This window comes from Delphinapterus leucas, chromosome 10 (assembly GCF_059928025.1).
Source record: "Delphinapterus leucas isolate spDelLeu-1000000601 "Yukka" chromosome 10, BTC_Dleu_Yukka2, whole genome shotgun sequence".
Classification (NCBI taxonomy): domain Eukaryota; kingdom Metazoa; phylum Chordata; class Mammalia; order Artiodactyla; family Monodontidae; genus Delphinapterus; species Delphinapterus leucas.
The window spans coordinates 73,886,385-73,905,397 of NC_143138.1; the positions used below are offsets into that span (position 1 = coordinate 73,886,385).

A 19,013-nucleotide genomic window follows, 5' to 3' on the forward strand; every position below is an offset into this window, starting at 1 on the left:
ACTGGCTATGGGATCTTGAGTGAGTCAGTTAACCCCTCAATGCTCCCATCTGTAAAGTGGGTGAGCACATCTCACAGGGTTATTGTGAGGACTAAGTGAGGTGATGTCCAATGCCCGATCAGTAATAAGTGTGCATTAAACAGTGGTGACCATTGGCACCACTCAGTTCTGACTGGTATGCTGCTGAGTCTAGGAGATGTCCATAGACTGTGTGGCAGGGTGAAGTCTGGGGCCCTTTGCTGCACCAGCTGGCAGAGGAGAGGTTTCCAAACTCTTTCCTAATGCTGGGGTGAGACCTGTCAGGTAATAAGGAGTTTATACTTAAAATGACTGAAGGTGCCATTAGGAATGTGGATTGCCCCTGGGACTGCTCCCTGGCCTCCCACCCACCGCTGATTCCTCAGAGAGAGTGAATGGGGCATTGCTGACTTGAGGTGGGACCACAGGTGAGTCCCCTCCTCTCCTCCTGCCTTCTGAGCTTCACCGTGAAACAGAAGCTAATTAAGGCTTCTCTCCTGTCAGTCACCAGGTGGAGAAGAGTCACAGGGAAGGTGACTCCCACCTGGAGCTCAGTGTATCTAAATAAAAAACTCTGGGGAAAAAAAAACCTCTCTGGATTTAGAAACTGCAGACCCTAGGAGGCCTCTGGGGCCACAAACTAGGAATTAGAAGAAAAGATGAATTACCCATTTTTAAGGTTTTGGAGAGGAAAAAAATTAAATGTAAAAGACAGGTGTTTTCCAGTGTTCCAATACACCAGGTAAAGCTTATTGATGGCTTCCAATGTGGGGTCTTCCAGGAAGTCATCCATGCATTTCATTCCCTTATTTATTCATTCACCCCCTCGCTGTTTGGTGAATGCTCCCTGAGCCTGAGATTGCTAATAAGTTGTAAGTGAGGACTAAAGATCAGTCTTAGTCCCTGCTGCCTCTCTGGGCCTGCTCGGGGGTGTTGAAGGACTGCTAGTTTGAGGAGAGTTAAGGCCGGAGAAGGTAACATGGCCTTTGATGAATAAGTTGTCCCCAAAGCTCTGAGAACAAGTCCATGAAGCAAGTCAGATGAAGCTCTTGAAGTCTGAATGATGAGGTGGCTAACATCTTAGAAGAAGATGCTCCAGCTCCAGCCAGGGAGATTGTCCCAAACTCTGGATGGATTCCAGTAGCCCTGACAGAAGCAGATTTTACAGGGTGGTCACCAGTGGCCTCAGAGATTCACCTTTGCCACACCTCTGGGGCTTCTCATCCACATCCCATTCTTAAAACCCAAGACCTGCCCAACTCAGCTAGGCTTTGCCAGTCTGGAGGGCTTGGCAGGCCTGAGGCTGCCTCTGTGGTGGATTTAAATGGACAAGAGAGTCCTGCTGGGTACTGGTCCCACCTAGGTCTGGAGTGAGAAGCAGACAAGCCAGAGACTCAGTGCAGGAGGAAGACATCTCTTTCGCAGCCACCACCACCACCACCACCACCACACACACACACACACACACACACACACACACACACACACACGGTGCTCAGCACATAGCAAGTGCTCAGTAAATATTTGTTAAATTAATGAATAAGTACTTTGGTGGAAGAAGCCCACAGTACAGTGTGGGTCCAAAGGGAACTTAAGGAAGGCTTCCTGGAGGAAGTGACATTTGAATTGAGGTATGGAAAAAAGAGAGGAAGGAGTAGCCAGGCCAAGTAGGAAAGGATGAGAGTTCTTGGCAAAGGCCGAGGTGGTAGAGTTCAGCCCAGGCGCCCTTGGAATGCTAGGAAATGAGGCTGGAGTAGTAAACTGAGGCCAGATGTTCAAAAACCTAGGCTTTGTGGCAGATAAGTTAGACAGAAAACAGTATTTGAATTTTAATGGGTGATAACCTTTATGCTCCCCTTCCTATTTTTTTGGCCTAGTGAGGTTTAATTGTCCTTAAAATGAAGAAGTGGCCATAGCGGGCATTTAACCAGTGGTGGCTGAAAGCCTTATAAGATGGCTATTTTTGTCCCCAAGAGCTTTGGAGCTAGACGATCCAGGGTTGGAATTCCCAGTTCTGTCCTTTACAGGGCAAACCCCTCTTCTCAGAATTCTGAAACAGGAAGCCAAGCACAATGTCCACCTCATAGGATCAAATGAGATAACCCATATAAGGTAGGGTTACTTTGCTTGCCCGAGAACCTGTCTGTCTCTCCGAGCCCTTCGGGGTCAGAGATCCAGCCGGAGTTACTGCCGGGTGCGGTGCCCAGCAGCGCTAGGCACACAACAGGTGCTCAGTAAATGAAACACAATGCCGCGACGAATTCTGGCGTCGCATTGTGAAACTGTGTGTGGCCCTCTGGGTTCCGATCTCTCCCCCAGGGCGCAAGTGAGCGCCTTCGGGGCGGGGCTGGGGTGTTTGGGTTCTTCCCCTCTTCCCCCAACCCCGCCCCTGGCTTCGCGGCGTGAAACTATTGGATGCCTGGAGACGGGTTGCTGGGGTCAGGTTGTGCGGAATACTAACTTTACACTCCGGGCTTAATGCTATAAGCCGGGGGCGCCGGGGAGCTAGGGGTTCTCGCCCCTGAGACCCCAAGACAGAACGCAACAGCCGAGAAGCAGCGCTGGGGGCCGGGCGCGGGCGGAGCCGGCTTTTCTGTCGGAGGACGTAGGCCCTCACGCAGCGCCTTTAAGGCTCCCATCCGAGCCGGCCCCGGAGCTGAGAGCGGCGCGGGCGCGGGCGTTGATGCTGGACCTGAGCAGGAGCCCAGGGCCGAGGACAGGCGTCTAGATAGTGCGGCTGGTCCCAGGCGGCCGAGGTCAGGTGAGGTGAGCGCTGGTGGGGTGGGGCGGGCTGAGGCGGGGTGGGGGTGTGCACGTCTAGGAGGGAGTATCCAGGGGCTCCTCCAATGGCCCCGTGACCTACCCTCCACTTACCGAGTGCGGGCTGTCTGGCCTCCCTCCAAGAGGCACGAGGTGAAGAAGGGTCGGGAACATGCACCTCCCTTTTTACTCCGTTCCCCCGCCCTGGCATCAGCCCCTGCGCGCTTCCTTCCGGTGCCTGGATAGGTTTGACATTCCCGAATCCCTGGTCCCCCTACTTCCCGGGCCCGGGGTGCCTGCTTTCCTAAGGCCGCGGACAAGGTGAGGATGGGTCGGGGACCTGCAACCTCTTTCTGTTTGGCCTCCCCACTGCTTGCGCCATCATCAACCCGTGTGCGCTCCCCACCCAAGTGCCTGGGTGGTTTGGAGGCTCCTGCACCCCCGTTTCTCCCACTTTCTGGGGAAGGGCTGCTGCTCGGCTGCCCTCCCAGCCGCAGTCACCTGCCCCCGTCCTGCCCCCAGACATCTGCACCCCTCAAGACCTCTCCCAGCCCAAACCGACCTCCAGCAGCCTTTCAGCTCCCCTTTCCTCAGCCTGCCCCAATTCCCTTGCCCTTGCGCCCTCTCCTCCCCGCAGCTGGCGAGTCAGGATACTGGTCCAAACACCCTGACAGCCCGGAGCCGGCTGGCCAACAACCGCAGCATCCCCAGCCCACTCCTACAAGGGCTTCCTGGCAGTCTTGGAAATGCAGATTGTGTAACGCCAGCTGCAGGGCAGAGCACGTGCGGGTTTGCACCCCTGAACCCGCAGAGGAGTGGAGGAGGCCAAGTTGACAGAGTGAGGTAGGGAGGGAGGAAGAGGGTGCCGGAGGGTGAAAATGCTGTACATCCAGGCCAATGTATGAGTCCTTTTTTGTGCCCCCGGGCCTAGCTGGTTAAGTAACAAAAGGCCCCTGCTGGGACCAGAGGCCAGCGTTTGTCTCACCTCTCACCGGCTCAGAAATCCCTAATGGCTGACTCCACCTGGCTGGGAGTTAAAAATAGTTTATTATTAATGATAGCTGACGTACAATAAGCAAATACAGGGTGCCAGGCCCTTTCCTAAGCACCTTAAAAAAACCTGCCTTATTCCTCTCAACAGCCCCATGAGGTAGGTGCCACCACTGTGCCCATTTCTTAGAGGAGGAATGTGAGGGGTTCAGATATGGTTCCCTCCCAGAACACACAGTGAGTCTGACCTCAAAGCCCCTATTCTGAACAACTAGACTTATTTTATTGTTACTAATAAATTCTTATCAACAATATTTTTAAAATATAGGAAGTTAAAAATTAGAGAAATTAATAACCTGTGTTCCTACCATCAGTTTATTTTTCTAAAATTAGGTTTTCAGACCAGCAAGAAATCCTTGGTAGCCTCCTCAAGGATACTGATGCCCAGAAAGGAGAAGGGACTTGCTTGAGGCCACACAGCCTGACAGTGCCAGGACCGGGGTGCAAAACAGGTCCTGGGATAGTTACTTGGGTACTTCCTGGGTTCTCTGATGCTGCCTCAGCCTTTCAGCTAGGCCCCTGGAGACCCTGCCCCCTCCCCCTCTGCACTGTGACCTCCCCTTTCCTTCTCTGCTTCCTTTGCTCTAGCCCAGGCAGTTGAACACACATTCTTCCTGCTGCTGCCTTTGCTTAGGCTGTCCCCACCTCTGGGAATGCCCTTCATGGAATCTCTAATGTCTAAATTGTCAAAAGTTCAGAAATAACAGAAGTAAAACCGATGAATCACCAGAGTAGTAATTAGTAAAAATTTATTGTGCAAACACACCAACAAGACAGAACCTGGAGCGCTCGAACCAAAACAATGGAATGAGGCTCAGGGATATATTATTATAAAGCAGCTTACATAGGGAGAAAGCAGTGACGGTTTATTCTTTACAGTGGTTGGTTATGGTATTAGAATTTTCTTAAATAACAGGGAATTGATTAATAGTTACCTCATATCAACCTTGGGAAACAAGTTAAGGTTTTGCTTATGATGTTTAGGGACAAGCAAGAAATGACCCAGGTCAAGTTAGTCTTGCAAAATAAATTAAGCTTTGTTTGTATGACTAAACTGGTCTCACCTGATCAGGGAATTTTTAAGGCTGGTCTCCATTTGTTTGTTTGTTTGTTTTACGGTACGCGGGCCTCTCACTGTTGTGGCCTCTCCCGTTGCGGACGCGCGGGCTCAGCGGCCATGGCTCATGGGCCCAGCTGCTCCGCGGCATGTGGGATCATCCCGGACCAGGGCATGAACCCGTGTCCCCTGCATCGGCAAGCGGACTCTCAACCACTGCGCCACCTGGGAAGCCCCCTCCATTTGTTTTTGATTTAACAAAATATTACCTACCCCTTAGGGTCTAGCTCATCTGTCGCCTCCAAGAACACTCCCCTGATTTTTCCCCTGCCCCCAACTAAAATTTGTTTCTTTCTCCCTTGGGATCCCATAGCTGGGACCCTACTACCTTCTACTCCACGATGGCGTTTGGAAAGTTCTGCCGCACGCATCTGTCTTGTCCTCTTGGGTGCAGTTGTGCTGGCAGGATCACGAGTGTTCCGCAAGACTCCTCTTCCACCTGCCTGGTGAAGCCCCAGGACAGAGAAATAGGTCCATGGGGGATGGGGTAGTTTCTGAAGTAAGGATAAGCTCAGAATTTCTGAACCCTGCTACCCCAAACTCCCTTCATTGAGCTGCAGCTGATCAAAGAGAGAATGGCTCAGTGTGGTACCGAATGCTATAATTACATGTTTGTTTTTGTTTACAACCCAAAGGATTCCCACCAGAAAATCAGAGAGACTTGGGTCCAAATCCCATTTCTACCACTTGGTAGCTGTGTGGCCATGGGCCAGTTACCTAAACTCTGAGCCTCAGCTTCTGGTAATGGTACCTGCTTCAGAAGGCAGTGGTGAGATTTAGATAAAATAAAGCACAGGGCCCAGCATGTGGTAAGCACTCAATAAGTACCAGCTATTATGAAGAGTGAGCACCACTTTGAATTACTGGAGAATTATTAACTCATTATTAAATGGCTCATACTCTGCTTAGAGATGGGTCAAGGGAGTTCGGGCCGAGGAGAGTAAGCATTTTTTTTCCTTTTAATTTATTATTATTATTTTTTAAAGATTCTGTACTTTAATTTATTTTTTATTTATTTATTTTTGGCTGCACTGAGTCTTCGTTGCTGCACTTGAGCTTTCTCTAGTTGGGGCGAGCAGGGACTACTCTTTGTTGCAGTGCGTGGGCTTCTCATTGCAGTGGCTTCTCTTGTTGCGGAGCGTGAGCTCTAGGCGCGTGGGCTTCAGTAGTTGTGGCATGCGGGCTCAGTAGTTGTGGCTTGCCGGCTCTAGAGCGCAGGCTTAGTAGTTGTGGCGCACGGGCTTAGTTGCTCTGTGTCATGTGGGATCTTCCCAGACCAGGGCTCGAACCTGTGTCCCCTGCATTGGTGGGCGGATTCTTAACCACTGCGCCACCAGGGAAAACCTCTTTTAATTTTTATAGGAGTATAGTTGATATACACTTTTCTTTTTGAGATAAATATTTTTTGTACTCAGGAAGGCCGGTGAGAGTTTCTTCAACTCCAAACCATCCATTGCCTTTACAATGAGATAGAATTGCCTTTCTATTCGTTAGCTTTTTAAAAATTTATGAGCTACTAGTTCTGTGAGGATCTGCACACCTGGAATGAATGCATGAATGCGATTTGTTCAATTGTAAGTGATTATGAAACAATGATAGGAGAAAAAAAACTTGCTCTTAGAGATGACCTTGGTTTTCATTGTGTGTTGGTTCAGGCCTATCTTGGGGGCAAGAGGTTCCATGCAAATGTTATCTGGGTTTGGAGGGAAGGAAAGCAAGAGTGTTTTATCCTAGTACTCTAATGAACTACTGAGAGTGGAAATCATCTTCCCTGTGTCGTGTTCTTTTCCAGCTCCTGGTTATTCTGATGACTAGATCAATTATTACAATGATGAGTGTTCAAAAGAAGAGGGCCAGGAATGCCCCCCTCAAAGCTGTGTTTGGAATATGCTGGGGTGCTAGTTATGCAAGTTGAAAAAAAAAATTTTTATTTTAAAATTTCTCCTAAATTGATTCTTTGTTGGAATACATTAGGATCCCATTTGATAATTTAAGGACTGTTGAGTTTAGACATTTTAAGACATAACGTTTTGTAAGTTTTGCAGTTCTATGGAATTTAGCAGACTTTAGGACTTTTCTTTATTTCTGTGACCCTGTAGGGACATAAACACTTATTGTACTATCCGTTACAGCGACCTTTAGCCACATGTGGCTATTTAAATTCAAATTAATTCAAATTAAATAAAATCAAAAATTCTGTTCTTCAGTCACACTAGCCACATTTCAAGTGCTCATGTGCCATGTGGCCAGCAGCTGCCGTATTAAGCAAATAGAGAACATTCCTGTCTTCACAGAAAGTCATATGGGATAGCACTGTTTATATCTATAAGGCCATGGGAAAGCCACTTGATTACGGGGTTAAGTTCCCTTTCTGGCAAGTCATCTGCAGGCCAAGAAATGGAGTGTGCGGAGGATGTTTTACTGTCAAGAATGAGGATGTTAATAAATCCCCTTAGCCTCATTTTGGCTGAATGGCTCACTGGCTTTTAACACTGCCGGATTCAAAGGATGGCAGAGAGGGTGGAATCAGATGAAATGTCTGTGGGCAGTGCATCTCCTGGCTGCATGTTATAACCTTCTAGAGAAGGTTAAAAAATACCCATGCCTGGACTCTGCCCCAGGCCAGCTGAACCTGAATCTCTGAGGGTGGTCCCTGGAATCCGAGGAATCTGTATTTTTTTTAAAGCTCCCTGGGGGATTCTGTTGTGCAGACCGGGTTGAGAACCACTGCCTTCAAGAGAACAACTGCCTTCTAGACTGTGCCCTTAAAAAAAAAAAACTCCTGAGCACTGGAAGAAAATATGTCAAGGTAGATTTGGTGAGTGGCTAAAAATGTTCCTCACTGATTAACTACAGTAATAAAGGTTGGAGTTGAGTGGGCTCACTTCCTGTAGAAGTGGTCTCCCCTGAGGGCAGCTTTCCCCCTAGGGAGCATTTGGCAGCATCTGGAGACATTTTTGCTTGTCACAACTTCGGGGCCTCGCCTGCGATACTGTTAATTACCCTCACAATGCATAGGAAATGCATAGGAAAGCCCCTCACAACAAATAATTAATCTGGCCCCAAAGACATAATTTTTGCAAACCAAAGTCCTCCTTGACCTTGGATGTAGTTGCCTCTTCAGAAGAGGTCAAGGGGTCTTCCCTGGTGGCTCAGTGGTTAAGAATCCGCCTGCCAACGCAGGGGACACGGGTTAGAGCCCTGGTCTGGGAAGATCCCACATGCCGGAGCAGCTAAGCCCATGCACCACAACTACTGAGCCTGCGTGCCACAACTACCGAAGCCCATGTGCCTAGAGCCCATGCTCCACAACAAGAGAAGCCACCGCAATGAGAAGCCCGCACACCGCAACAGAGTAGCCCCTGCTCGCCGCAGCTAGAGAAGGCCGGGGCGCAGCAACAAAGACCCAACGCAGCCAAAAAAAAAAAAAAAAAGATAGGGAGAGATCAAGATATCCTCCTAAACGGAGCCCTCAGGAACCCTCTTGATCATATTTCAGGTTTTTCAATCCCAGAAGCTGTGTAGGGTGTTGCTGTCCGTGGTTGGATGCCTTTGGGGCTGTACCAGGGAAGCTGCTGACTCAGGGAAGCTGTACCTCCTGCTGAAGGTGTGGGCAGGTTCTTACTTACACTGCTGCAGGTTGAGATCCTCTTCTTGTGAAGTAATTACCCAAAGTGACAGCAGCCTTTCTCCTAGGTGGTTTAAGCTGTGGCTTTTGGCTATTGGTATTGGGTGTTTGATCTGTGATATACCCAGGATAGGATTCAAGCTTGGACTTCCCTGGTGGTCCCGTGGTTAAGACTCTGCACTTCCACTGCAGGGGGCGCAGGTTCTATCCCTGGTCTGGGAAGTCCCACATGCTGCGTGGTACAGCCACCACCCCCCCCCCAAAAAAAAAAAAAGATTATATGGAATAGAATTCAAGCCTTATATGTGATGAAGTTTGGGAACTGAGCTATGGGTTACACTCTGGGAATATAAAGATAACAGGCATCTGAACAGACCTGGGCACAGTGGCAGTGCAGGGTGATGGAGGTGTGGTGTTTCTGAACACAAGTTCATGTGCCCGACACACAGAAAGGCCAAGCAAACCAAAATGTCAGATTTTGGAGCAGAGAAAGTTTATTGCAGGGCCAAGCAAGGAGAACAGGGGACTCATGCTCAAAAACCCCGAACTCCCTGGTGGTTTTGGGGGAGACCATTTTAAAGTTAAATTTGGGGTGCGGGCTGCAGGTTGTGAGTTTCTTCTGATTGGTTGGTGGTGAGGTAACAGGGTAGTGCTCCAGGAATCTTGCGCTCGTCCTGAAGTTACCATCCTCCACCTGGGTGGGGGACTTAGTTTCTGCAGAAGAGGGCAAAGATACTGTGATGTATATTCCCTGAGGAGGAACCAGGACCCTGCCCCAAGGCTGCACTATTCTGACAGCTCCTCTGTTTCTGCATTCCCTCTCTTCCCTGATTAGCAACTGTTTGAATATTCCCTTTGGAACTCAGGGAAGGTCAAGGAGGCTGAATGAAGCCTACAAACAAGAAATGGAGGACACAGAAGGGCTTTTGTGCCTAGGAGGGCCCCATAGGGTCCTGCTCGGTTTCAGTGGCAGGGCTTTCTAGCGCCGCCTTGGAAGGCAGGGCAGCTCTTCCCAGCTGTGCTGTGAGCAGTCGCATCCGCCAGTCACTGCTTTGAGCAGTCTCCATGCATCATCTCATTTTGTTCCCACACTGAGGCTCTAAGAGGTTCAGTGACTTGCCAAGGTCACACACGGATCAGTGACAGAGCAGAGAATTGAACCCAGGTTATGGAACTGCGCAGCTGAACCCTCAGAGGAACATTTACAGATGGGGTAATATTTTCGTAGCCAAGACTTGAAGGTTGAGCGGGAGCTCACCAGGCAGGGGCGTGCTAGGGAGAGGGGAGCGTTTGTGCCAAAGCTGTGCGGGTGTGAAGGAGCGTAAGGTGTAGGGATTGCAGATCATTCAGGGAAAGGTGGGGCGGGGGCCTTCCATGTCATGCTGAGGGCCACTGTGAGCCACCAGTGGAGTAGGGGCAGAGGAGAGAAGTGCTGTGTGCCATTGGGCACCTGGCTTAACCTCTCTGGGTCTCACCTTCGCATCTGAACTGGAGCCTCTAAAGCTACACTGCTGTGATGAGGAATGTTCATTTTACTGGTGGCCGTAACGAGCAAAGTGAAGGAATGGCCTGCAGTGGCGCTGCTGGGGCCGCCCTGCTGATTCATGGCTTCCATGCTTTCACTTGGTATTTATACCAAGTGACCACCAAGTGTTACCGAGCTCAAGCTCGCTCTGCTCGCCGCACAAGAGGCCAGTGAATCGGAGACGAGGTGTTGAGGCAAGGAAGACGACTTTATTCGGAAAGCTGGCTGACCGAGAAGATGGCAGACTAGTGTCTCTGATAAACCATCTTATCTGGACTTGGATGCCAGTTTCTTTTATAGAATCAGAGAGGGGGAGGTGGTGAGGAAGTAAAGTAATAAGGCAGAATAGAGAGGGAGAGGCGGAGAGGAAGTAAAGTAAAAGGGCCATCGGTCTTGCAGAATATCTCCTGGAATGACCAGCCTCGGTGAGGGGATGTGTTAGTTTCTTTTTTTCTTGCAGCCGTTCACAGGTGGGCAGGGTTCCCTGAGGCAGGCCATTATGTATGAGTATAATAACAAAAGCAACGAAAGGCAAAGGTTAAAGTCAAGCGATCCAACGTGGGGTCCCATTTAGCTCTTCCCTTGCCCTTCGTGTATGCTAAAGTGCCATGGCAGATGCAGAGATGCAGTAAGACTTGTCTTCAAGGAGCTTGCAGCCTAGTGGAGGGTACAGCCAGTGTTTTTGTGAGTATTATGGTAAAAGATGCAGGTCATAAATACTTGTAGGTATGGAGAATGAAGCCGAGGTTGCTAATGGCTGGGGGACTGAAGGAGATAACTCTTAGTTCTGCCAGAAAGATTTGTTAGGAGATGGGGATAGATAGAGGGTATCGTCCAGGTCGACAGAAAATGGGGCAGTGGAGAAAAATACAAAGCCAGTTCAGGTACAGTCACCAGAGGGTCTGATTATCAGCCTATCTAGTAACAGATTCCCCATAGTTTACAGGTTTTAGTGGGGAAGCAGACGTTTTAACAGGAAAATATTCATTAATGGACTTGCCACTTACAAACTTGGGTCCCACCCCGTCGTGCCTCCGTCTCTTTTCAACACTGGTGTCCAGCCATGCTCCAGGAGCATCCACCTCTTGGTCATCGTCTCTCCCAGGTCACAAGGACATTTTACAAATACAAGACAAACCTTGGAGAGAGAGACATGGGATTTCATGAACTCACCGCAGAAGCCGCTTGACTGTGGAGGCAGTAATAGATGGGGTCTGGCAACGTGACACCTGTTAGTCGATGACGAGAGGGCGGGACTTGAAAATCAAAGGATTGAGAGGCCTGGGGCAAAGCAGTAAAGCATTTTTGCAAAAAACATCCCTTGTATAATAGCGCTGTGACAACCAAATGTTAACTGGAAGGACTTAACCATACTCTAAGGCAATTTACATGCGATTTATTCTTTGTTCTAAGAATTAGCACAGGATGGCAGTTATAACTTAAATTTTGTTCCATATTTGCTATTGATCTTAGGATAGATTTTGATTTTTGTTTACTTATTGGATAAAGTTCTAAACAAAACTGTGTTTTAACTAAAATTTTGAGCGTGGCATCACCTTTTCCTGATGCTGATTTCCCTGTGTTACAGAGATCTCTGGGGAAGAGATTCTGGCTAGAGAAGGTAGGGACCAGCTCATGAAGGGCTCTGAATGCTGAACCTCATGCTGGGAGCCAGAGTTCTTGTCCTGGTAGAACCTGCCAGCTGTTTATAACAGGGCTCCTTTTTGTCTCACACTGGCTTTGTCCCTGCAGTTAGAAAATACTGTAGACCAGCTTCCCTCCTTTAGAAATGACAAAGCCCTCTTTAATCTCCTTGCTTTTCTTTTGAGTTCGGAGCACAGACTCGAGCCATGGGAGAGTGTTTTGGGGCCCTGAGGTTCTATTTCCGGCCTTCTGCTATTGCATACCCATATAGAGGGCTATTTTAATTCCTCTCAGTCATGTGGAAAGTAGTCACTTATGTGATGCTCTTTCTAGCACTTTACCTGTGAGAGCTGATCTCAGCCAATGACAGTGCATGTGTTCGCATTAATTCATAGAGCAGTGTTCGAATTAAAGCTTGTTCTGGGCTCCCTGAGAGCCTGAAGACTTTGTGGTCCTTGGAGGTGAAGGGTCAAGTGGCTTTTGGCTCCTCTTTTATCCAGTGGAAGCAAGCAGGTGGTTATTTCAGGCTAATCACCAGCCTACATCTTGATCCCAGAGGCTGCTGCTTTGAAGGTGCTGGGCTAGTTCAGGATACGCTGTGCGTGTTTCATTGCCTTGCTTCTTGGCCAGTACGATTTTTTTTAGAAGATGTGCCACTGGGTATATAAGCCACCTGCCTTCCAGCTGAGCCCCTGATTGACCTGCCTGCCTCTCTCTCTTCTCGGGTTGTGTCCCTTCTCCTCAGGATTGGGTAGCAGGATTTTCTGGTTCTCTGATTCTCTGTCTACAGGACCAGCCTGCTGGGCTGAGCTTCCTTGCCCACAGTGCTGCCCCAGGTGGCAGAAGTAGGGCATGGGGCTGTGGGCTTGGCTGGCTCTCGAGCAAAAACCCCCGTGGGGAATCAGCTGCTAGTGATTTGGTACAAAGCAGGACAGAGTGAATCTTCTTATCAGTACCTTTCCCAGAACCATGAAGGAGATACACTTTCTGTGGCTATTGAGCATGTGAAATGTGGCTAGCGCAGCTGAGGAGCTGAATTTTATGTTTTATTTAGTTTTGATCATTTTAAATTTAAACAGTCACCATGTGACTAGTGGCTACTATATTGGACAATGTAGGATAGACCATTGTACTTGAGGAGTTTATATTGTATTTTTAAAATATTTTATTTTATTTGCTTTTTTTTATTTTTGGCTGCATCGGGTCTTAGTTGTGGCACACGGGCTCTCTTCTTTGTGGCTTGCAGGCTCTTCACTGTGGTGTGTGGGCTTCTCTCTAGTTGCATCGTGCAGGTTTTCTCTTCTCTAGTTGTGGCGCATGGGCTCTGTAGTTTGTGGCATGCGGGCTCTGTAGTTGTGGCGCACGGGCTTAGTTGCCCTGCGGCACATGGGATCTTAGTTACCTGACCGGGGATCGAACCCGCGTCCCCTGCATTGCAGGATGGATTCTTTACCACTGGATCACCAGGGGAGTCCCTATATTGTATTTTTTAATTAAATAGGGAAAACCTTGAACATGCACATGGTAGCAATTCAAAAGGTACAAAAGGATATCAGTGAGAAGTCTCCCTCATCTGTGCCCCTAGCCTCTCAGTTTCCTTCCCAGCCCCAGTCATGATTACCATCTGTATCCATCCTGAAACATTTTACACACATATAAGCATAACGTGCATATTTCTCTCTCTCTCTCAATGCAAGAGATGTTATTCTACCCATTCTCTTCTGTTCCTTGCATTTTTAGTTAACAGTGTACCTTGGAGGTCATTACCCGTAGAGACAAATATGCCTCATTATTTTAATGGCTTATAGTTAATTTTATTTGTATTTAATGGCTGTACATTATACTTCTTTATAAAGTAGTACCATCATTTACTTAACATATCCCCTACGAGTGGGCATGTGAGTTCCAATTTTTTTTGCCATGATAAGTAATACTATAACAAATAACCCTTCACAAACATGTTCTCAAACATGTTCAGGTCTGAACACAGATCAGTTCCTAGAAATTAGATTATTAGATCAAAGGTATGTGTACTGTACATTGCTGCAGATTTTGCCAAAATGCCATCTGTAGGGTTTGTTGATGGGAGTATAAATCTGTACCTTGCGTGAGGGCATCTATTTTCCCACGGCCCCAGCAGCACAGTCTGTTATTACACTTTTTGTTCTTTGCCAATACAATAAAGATCACCATCGCCTTGTAGGTTTAATTTGCATTTCTCTTGTAAATGAGATTGAGCATCTTTTTATATGTTGAAGAGTCATTTGTATTTCCTTTCTGTTACATGAACTACTCAGATCATTCGCCCATTTTTCTACTGTATTTTGTTGTTGTTTTTATTGATTTGTAGGACCCTTTATTAGTCTGTCGTCTCTGATATGTATTGACACATTTTAACCTTGGTCATGATATCCTTTTTTTTAATATTTATTTAATTTATTATTTATTTAATTTATTAATTTGGTTGTGTTGGGTCTTAGCTGCGGCAGGCAGGCTCCTTAATTGCAGCTCACCGGCTCCTTTAGTTGTGACACATGTGCTCCTTAGTGGCGGCCAGCAGGCTTCTTAGTTGCAGCTCACAGGCTCCTCAGTTGTGGCACGTGAACTCTTAGTTTCGGCATGCATGTGGGATCTAGTTCCCTGACCAGGGATCGAACCTGGGCCCCCAGCATTGGGAGTGTGGAGTCTTAACCACTGTGCTACTGGGGAAGTCCCACGATATCCCTTTCCATGTGGACATTTAAAAACATTTTTATTTAGTCAGCTTATTAATCTTTATGTTATGGCCTCTAGGTTTTAAATCTTGACTTAGAAAGGCTTTCCCTGTGAAGGTGTTTTCAAACAGAGTTCTCATGTTTTCCTCTAGAACTTTCATGGTATTTTATTTTATTTTTAAATTTTATTTTATTTATTTTTTATACAGCAGGTTCTTATTAGTCATCAGTTTTATACACATCAGTGTATACGTGTCAATCCCAATCGCCCAATTCATCCCACCCCCACCCGCCCACCGCTTTTCCCCCCTTGGTGTCCATACGTTTGTTCTCTACATGTGTGACTCAACTTCTGCCCTGCAAACCGGTTCATCTGTACCATTTTTCTAGGTTCCACATACACGTGTTAATATACGATATTTGTACTTCACTCTGTATGACAGTCTAGATCCATCCACATCTCAACAAATGACCCAATTTCATTCCTTTTTATGGCTGAGTAATATTCCATTGTATATATGTACCACATCTTCTTTATCCGTTCGTCTGTCAATGGGCATTTAGGTTGCTTCCATGACCTGGCTATTGTAAATAGTGCTGCAATGAACATTGGGGTGCACGTGTCTTTTTGAATTATGGTTTTCTCTGGGTATATGCCCAGTAGTGGGATTGCTGGATCATATGGTAATTCTATTTTTAGTTTTTTAAGGAACCTCCATACTGTTCTCCATAGTGGCTGTATCAATTTACATTGCCACCAACAGTGCAAGAGGGTTCCCTTTTCTCCACACCCTCTCCAGCATATGTTGTTTGTAGATTTTCTGATGATGCCCATTCTAACTGGTGTGAGTTGATACCTCATTGTAGTTTTGATTTGCATTTCTCTAATCATTAGTGATGTTGAGCAGCTTTTCATGTGCTTCTTGGCCATCTGTATGTCTTTTTTGAAGAAATGTCTATTTAGGTCTTCTGCCCATTTTTGGATTGGGTTGTTTGTTTTTTGAATATTGAGCTGCATGAGCTGCTTGTATATTTTGGAGATTAATCCTTTGTCCGTTGATTCGTTTGCAGATATTTTCTCCCGTTCTGAGGGTTGTCTTTTCATCTTGTTTATGGTTTCCTTTGCTGTGCAAAAGCTTTTAAGTTTCATTAGGTCCCATTTGTTTATTTTTGTTTTTATTTCCATTACTCTAGGAGGTGGGTCAAAAAAGATCTTGCTGTCATTTATGTCAAAGAGTGTTGTTCCTATGTTTTCCTCTAAGAGTTTTATAGTGTCCAGTCTTACATTTAGGTCTCGAATACATTTTGAGTTTATTTTGGTGTATGGTGTTAGGGAGTGTTCTAATTTCATTCTTTTACATGTAGCTGTCCAGTTTTCTCAGCATCACTTATTGAAGAGACTGTCTTTTCTCCACTGTATAGCCTTGCTTCCTTTGTCATAGATTAGTTGACCATAGGTGCGTGGGTTTATCTCTGGCTTTCTCTCTTATTCCATTGATCTATGTTTCTGTTTTTGTGCCAGTACCATATTGTCTTGATTACTGTAGCTTTGTAGTATAGTCTGAAGTCAGGGAGTCTGATTCCTCCAGCTCTGTTTTTTTCCCTCAAGACTGCTTTGGCTATTTGGGGTCTTCTGTGTCTCCATACAAATTTTAAGATTTTTTGTTCTAGTTCCGTAAAAAATGCCATTGGTAATTTGATAGGGATTGCATTGAATCTGTAGATTGCTTCGGGTAGTATAGTCATTTTCACAATATTGATTCTTCCAATCCAAGAACATGGTATATCTCTCCATCTGTTGGTATCATCTTTAATTTCTTTCATCAGTGTCTTATAGTTTTCTGCATACAGGTCTTTTGTCTCCCTAGGTAGGTTTATTCCTAGGTATTTCATTCTTTTTGTTGCAATGGTAAATGGGAGTGTTTCCTTAATTTCTCTTTCAGATTTTTCATCATTAGTGTATAGGAATGCAAGAGATTTCTGTGCATTAATTCTGTATCCTGCGACTTTACCAAATTCATTGATTAGCTCTAGTAGTTTTCTGCTAGCATCTTTAGGATTCTCTATGTATAGTATCATGTCATCTGCAAGCAGTGACAGTTTTACTTCTTCCTTTCCAATTTGTATTTCTTTTATTTCTTTTTCTTCTCTGATTGCCGTGGCTAGGACTTCCAAAACTATGTTGAATAATAGTGGTGAGAGTGGGCATCCTTGTCTTGTTCCTGATCTTAGAGGAAATGCTTTCAGTTTTTCACCACTGAGAATGTGGGTTTGTTGTGTATGGCCTTTATTATGTTGAGGTAGGTTCCCTCTATGCCTCACTTTCTGGAGAGTTTTTATCATAAATGGGTGTTTAATTTTGTCAGAAGCTTTTTCTGCATCTATTGAGCTGATCATATGGTTTTTATTCTTCAGTTTGTTAATATGGTGTATCACACTGATTGATTTGCATATATTGAAGAATCCTTGTATCCCTGGTATAAATCCCACTTGATTATGGTGTATGATCCTTTTAATGTGTTGTTGGATTCTGTTTGCTAGTATTTTGTTGAGGATTTTTGCATCTGTATTCATCAGTGATATTGGTCTGTAATTTTCTTTTTTTGTAGTATCTTTGTCTGCTTTTGGTATCAGGGTGATGGTGGCCTCATAGAATGAGATTTTGAGTATTCCTTACTCTGCAGTGTTTTGGAAGAGTTTGAGAAGGATGGGTGTTAGCTCTTCTCTAAATGTTTGATAGAATTCACCTGTGAAGCCATCTGGTCCTGGACTTTTGTTTGTTGGAAGATTTTAAATCGCAGTTTCAATTTCATTACTTGTGATTGGTCTGTTCATATTTTCTATTTCTTCCTGGTTCAGTCTTGGAGGGTTATACCTTTCTAAGAATTTGCCCATTTCTTCCAGGTTGTCCATTTTGTTGCCATAGAGTTGCTTGTAGTAGTCTCTTAGGATGCTTTGTATTTCTCCGGTGTCTGTTGTAACTTCTCCTTTTTCATTTCTAATTTTACTGATTTGAGTCCTCTCCCTCTTTTTCTTGATGAGTCTGGCTAGTGGTTTATCAATTTTGTTTATCTTCTCAAAGAATCAGCTTTTAGTTTTATTGATCTTTGCTATTGTTTTCTTTGTTTCTATTTCATTTATTTCTGCTCTGATCTTTATGATTTCTTTCCTTCTGCTAACGTTGGGTTTTGTTTGTTCTTCTTTCTCTAGTTCCTTTAGGTGTAAGGTTAGATTGTTTATTTGAGATTTTTCTTGTTTCTTGAGGTAGGCTTGTATATCTATAAACTTCCCTCCTAGAACTGCTTTTGCTGCATCCCATAGGTTTTGGATCATCATTTTTCATTGTCATTTGTCTCTAGGTATTTTTTGATTTCCTCTTTGATTTCTTCAGTGATCTCTTGGTTATTTAGTAACGTATTGTTTAGCCTGCATGTGTTTGTGTTTTTTATGTTTTTTTCCCTGTAATTGATTTCTAATCTTATGGTGTTGTGGTCAGAAAAGATGCTTGATATGATTTCAGTTTTCTTAAATTTACTGAGGCTTGATTTGTGACCCAAGATGTGATCTATCCTGGAGAATGTTCTGTCTCGCACTTGAGAAGAAAGTGTAATCTGCTGTTTTTGGATGGAATGTCCTATAAATATCAATTAAATCGATCTGGTCTATTGTGTCATTTAAAGCTTGTGTTTCCTTATTTATTTTCATTTTGGATGATCTGTCCATTGGTGTAAGTGTGTTAAAGTCCTCCACTATGATTGTGTTACTGTCGATTTCCTCTTTTATAGCTGTTAGCAGTTGCCTTATGTATTGAGGTGCTCCTATGTTGGGTGCATATATATTTATAATTGTTATATGTTCTTCTTGGATTGATCCCTTGATCATTATGTAGTGTCCTTCCTTTTCTCTTGTAACTTTCTTTATTTTAAAGTCTATTTTATCTGATATGAGTATTGCTGCTCCAGCTTTCTTTTGATTTCCATTTGCATGGAATATCTTTTTCTGTCCCCTCACTTTCAGTCTGTATGTGTCCCTAGGTCTGAAGTGGGTCTCTTGTAGACAGCATATATATGGGTCTTGTTTCTGTGTCCATTCAGCAAGCCTGTGTCTTTTGGTTGGAGCATTTAATCCATTCACGTTTAAGGTAATTATCGTTATGTGTGTTCCTATTACCATTTTCTTAATTGTTTTGGGTTTGTTTTTGTAGGTCCTTGTTTCTCTTGTGTTTCCCACTTAGAGAGAAGTTCCTTTGGCATTTGTTGTAGAGCTGGTTTGGTGGTGCTGAATTCTCTTAGCTTTTGCTTGTCTGTAAAGCTTTTGATTTCTCCATCGAATCTGAATGAGATCCTTGCCAGGTAGAGTAATCTTGGTTGTAGGTTCTTCCCTTTCATCACTTTAAGTATATCATGCCACTCCCTTCTGGCTTGTAGAGTTTCTGTAGAGAAATCGGCTGTTAACCTTATGGGAGTTCCCTTGTATGTTATTTGTCATTTTTCCCTTGCTGCTTTCAATAATTTTTCTTTGTCTTTAATATTTGCCAATTTGATTACTGTGTGTCTC

General features: G+C 45.2%; 1 protein-coding gene across 7 annotated transcripts in view; it reads left to right on the plus strand.

Moving 5' to 3' along the window:
- ABHD6 (abhydrolase domain containing 6, acylglycerol lipase) overlaps positions 1-19,013 on the plus strand; it is an 89,045-nt gene that overhangs the window by 33,085 nt on the left and 36,947 nt on the right. The window contains exon 1 of one of the 7 annotated variants that reach the window (XM_022572748.3): positions 2,454-2,784. The exons of 4 other annotated variants lie outside the window; for them this stretch is intronic. The gene's annotated coding sequence lies outside the window, so the exon portion shown is untranslated. Of the gene's footprint in view, positions 1-2,453; positions 2,785-19,013 lie in introns of those variants that run through there. 2 more of the 7 variants (XM_022572747.3, XM_022572749.3) reach the window with 2 other exon arrangements.